Here is a 4,525-nt window from a genome sequence, read left to right as displayed (position 1 = left end):
GCTGAAAATCTCTAGAAACTATTAACAGATGTGTTTAAAATGCATCATATCTATTTTCCTGTACAAGAATGCTAAATGTTCAGAGATTTCTCTCAGAACCTGGGTCTACTTTGAGTTAATGAGGTCACTTCCAAGATAAAGGGTTTAGCTATACTCTGTCCTGGCTCTCTCTTCCAAAGCAGAGAAAGTATATCATTCATTGCCATCATTCAGTGACAGTCCTTGAAAAAGACAGAGCATTGAGGGTTTGGATGGAAGAAGGCAAGCCATCCATCACTGCATGTTCTATTCCAATACCATGATGCATCTCCCAGTACCAGCATAGTGCTTTCTAACAACTCTCACCCACCACTCCTCTCCACAGCAGAAAGTTAAACATCACAGAAAGTTGCATGGAGGCCACTGGCCTGTTTCATTAAAGTTGCTATCACTGAGGCCCAGTGATGACAGAAATGTAAGTGGTCCGATCGGTGAGTGGATGTTAATACAGGTCACCTGTGTATGTCACCCTATGTCAAGTGTGTCTCTAAGGCTCTGAGCTGAAATACAAATATTCCCCAGCAGGAGACAAGGACTTCATGTTATTTTAAATTAACCTTATAAATATCTGATTTCTAGGAGGCTACCAGGAAATGACTCCAGGTTTCATGTGTATGTGCCTCTTTGTGTAACTGATTATCTGGGGGCACAATGCTCTTCTATGACAAGGGACAGGCAAAAAACCTGAGAGAAAAGGGCAGGTTCTTTCCCAAAGAGTGAGGTCATAACAGCATCAATAGTCACAAGGAAAGGCAGTCATCAGGCAAGGAAAAAGGAAATGGACCTGAGAGGCAGCAGAGGATCGAGTCCTCTTTGTCCTGCTGTAAGCACTCTGTTGATTTTCTGCCACAATCTCAGACCAGAGTCTTACCCTAATATCCTATCCAGCATCAATTGAGCAAAAATGCTGAGTGAGTATAGCCCCAGATAGGCCAGCAGGGCTCAGAAACAAGAACTCTCTTGAAAGGCATAACGACTCCAGCAAGGGGTTACAGCTCATAGAGTCATCACTTCTTCACAAAGAGGCTTTGTCTGTAGCCACACTAGCTGGTACAGCTTCTATCCCAAGCTCACTATTCCCAAGGTGGAGAAACTACCTCAGCCTCTCCTGGGCTGATGATGATCAGTGGGCTGGAGAAGACCCAAACAGACTTTTCAGCTCCGTTCTCTTAATAGCAGCATTGGGATGGAGGCTTTTAGAATCCATGACCACTTACTCCCAACTTTCTTTCCAAGAGGATGTCTCCCTCTAAGTCCTAACTGAAACAATGCCGTGGTGTTACCAGGTGGGAAGGCAAAGGGGGGGAACAAAGGTTTAAAATCCTGCTTAGTGCTTTCCACGCTGCCCAGTGACAGGTCCACATGGCGTTGTTCTTGATTCTCTTCGTAACTTAATGGAAAACTTACACAATGTCCGGAGCCCATGATGTCCTGCAGATGAAGGAGGAGGATATCCTTAAATTCCTCGCCACAGCAACCCACTCAGGTGGCACCAAGCTTGACTCTCAGATGGAGCAATACCTCTACAAAAGGAAGAGTGATGGTATCTACATCATAAATCCAAAGATGACCTGGGAGAAGCTGTTGCTTTCGGCTCAGGCTATTGCCATTGAGAACCCTGCTGATGTCAACATCATCTCCTCCAGGAACACTGGTCAGCGGGCTGTGCTGAAGTTTGCTGCTGCCACTGGAGCCACTCCAATTGCTGGCCTCTTCATACCTGGGAACTTCACTAACCACATCCAAGCAGCCTTCAGGAAGCCACAGTTTCTAGTGGCGACTGACGCCAGGGCTGACCACCAGCCCCTCACAGAGGCCTCTTACGTCAACCTACCTACCATCGCTCCATGCAGCACAGATTCTCCTATGGCCTATGTGGACATTGCCATCCTATGCAACAACAAGGGAGCTCACTCAGTGGGTGTGATGTGGTGGATGCTGACCTGGGAAGTATTCTGCATGTGAGGCACTATCTCCCATGAGCACCCATAGAAGGTTATCCCTGATCATTACTTCTACGGAGACCCAGAGGAGATTGAAAAGGAGGAGTGGGCTGCTCGTGAGAAGGTGTGACCAAGGAGCAATTCCAGGGTGAATGGACTGCGCCAGCTCCTGAGTTCACTGCCGCTCAGCCCGAGGTGGCAGACTGGTCTGAGGGTGTGCAGGTGCCCTCTGTACCCATCCAGCAGTTCCCTACTGAAGACTGGAGAACCCAGCCAGCCACTGAGGACTTGTCAGCAGCTCCCACAGCGCAAGCCACCAGTGGGTTGGAGACACCACTGAGTGATCCTGAGCTCCTCTGCAGACACCTGAGCAAAGGGAAAAAAGATGGAAGGAAAATAAAGTTCCTAAAAGCTGAAATAGAGAAAGAGAGAGAGAGAGAGATATATACAGATAGATAGATAGGTAGGTAGGTAGATAGGCAGATAGATAGATGATAGATAGATAGATAGATAGATAGATAGATAGATAGATAGATAGATAGATAGAGAAGATCCTGCTTAGCAAGATACTCTCAGCCCAACACCTAATCTTTCTTCCTTTCTCCCTGTATAAAAACAGTCCTTGCTCTCTATTTCAGTGTCCTCTAAACTTTCACAGAGTTGTCAAATTTCATCATTTTCTTCTCCAACTCAAACAGCTTCCTTCAGTGTCTTTGTCTGCAAACAATGAAGTCATTCTTCAAAGAATGTGCATCTTCTTAAAGGTACTCCAAACACCAATGCTTTTCCCAAGCCCGGGCAATTTCACTGCTAGTTTGCCTCTCCAAAGAAGATAAAAAGGCAGACATAAAGTAATCAGAGGGAGATAATTTCAGACTAATTTATTTTTACTTAAATTAAATTTCCAGGGTTTTTTTGTTTGTTTTGTTTTTTGTTTGTTTGGTTGGTTGGTTGGTTAGTTGGTTAGTTGATTGGTTTGGGAGGTGTTGTTATTTGGTTGGTTGGTTTGGTTACTTAGCTAGTTAATACCAAAACTCTCAGAGATGTGCCCGAACAAGTAATAGACTCAAAACAAGTCATGAAAATCAGTAATTGCTGTGTATTGGCTCTTTTACAAAATGCACATTTATTGGATCCATCATCCATTGGTCTTTCATAATAGCTATTTTACTAAAAATGCTCACTGGCCTGCTTACACTTCTTATGCATTCTGAAGGTCATATTCTATAACATCTGGTCCGTAGAATTTCAGTAAACCTAACACACACACAAAGAGAGAGAGAGAGAGAGAGAGAGGCAGAGAGAGCGAGAAAAGAATGCCACTACCATGGATGGATTCTATGCTGATTTCTCAGGGTGTGAGCATCTCAATCCATGACAGAACGCATTAACACCTAAAAGCATAGATTTTTTTTTCATATAACTTGTCCTAGAAAGACACGCCCACTACTTCAGCTGCTTCAAGGTTGTACAGTCCCGATAACGACAAGGGATATTTATACTCCTTACCACATACCATTCTATGAATGATTTAGTGGACTGTATGTAATTTTTGCTACTCTCAATTTCATCGTCTTTGTTAATTTTCAAACGTAAGCTCCGTCAGTGGAAGATTTCAAGTCCCTCTTAATACATGAGGAATTCATCTAGGTGGCAGAAATGTCTTTGTCAAGGACAATAAACTGGAAACGTTTGCTTCTTCCTAGCATCCTGCTAAACTTGGTGTTGTTGATTGATACTAATAATTCCCTTGATGAAAATTGCAATGTTCCTCACACTAATGGAGTTAACATTTTACTTTTATATCACGAGAGCTAAGCACCTTTTCTTTGATTGTTTAAAAATGCTTTTCAGGGCCTGTTCAGATAATTACCCAACTTAGAAAATAATGATGGTGTAGAAAAACAATGGTGTTTTAATGTTTTCTTTTTCTTTTTCTTTTTTTTTTTTTTTAGTTAAGGTGAATGACTCAGCAACTAAGGTTGCTCAGTTCATAAAGATGTATTGTGTTCAGAACACGTAACAACTCCAATTACTTTTGGTTTACAGAGGAACAATTTGCTGCATGAATTTCTGTAGAATTGTCAGTGATTGTTGGCAGCATTTGGCCTTCTTTGTTACCAGCATGATGTCACATTTCACTTATTGCCGTCTTCCGGAAAGCTGTGGCCTCTGCACACCACACCTCAAGCCTCCCTCAAGTGACTGCCATCGAGTTTACAAGATGAAAACTCCAGCTGAAGCTGAAATAACCTTGTACCCATTTTTAGAGCCAGGTGAGGTGATGTGTAGAAACCCAACACTTGGAAGGCTGAGACAGGATTGAGAGTTAGAGAACAGCCTAGATTATATATAAAGACTCTGTTTCACAAATTCAAGGAGGAAGAGGTGGAATAATTTGGGAGAAGACCTAAGAGGGGTGTGTGTGTGTGTGTGTGTGTGTGTGTGTGTGTGTGTGTGTGTGTGTTGGTATCCAACTGGAAGCCACTGAGTTAGGTTTAGTGCACATGTCTAGAGATTAGAAAGAGCTCATGACATGAAGC

General features: G+C 43.1%; 1 pseudogene; it reads left to right on the top strand.

Moving 5' to 3' along the window:
* Positions 1 to 1,449: 1,449 nt before the first annotated feature.
* Positions 1,450 to 2,326, top strand: LOC129685719 (40S ribosomal protein SA-like; annotated as a pseudogene).
* Positions 2,327 to 4,525: the final 2,199 nt, after the last annotated feature.

This window comes from Psammomys obesus, unplaced genomic scaffold (genome assembly GCF_907164565.1).
Source record: "Psammomys obesus unplaced genomic scaffold, mPsaObe1.curated_primary_1811, whole genome shotgun sequence".
Taxonomy (NCBI): Eukaryota; Metazoa; Chordata; class Mammalia; order Rodentia; family Muridae; genus Psammomys; species Psammomys obesus.
The sequence above is the reverse complement of the archived record's forward strand: the minus strand, read 5'-3'. Positions and strand labels throughout refer to the sequence as shown.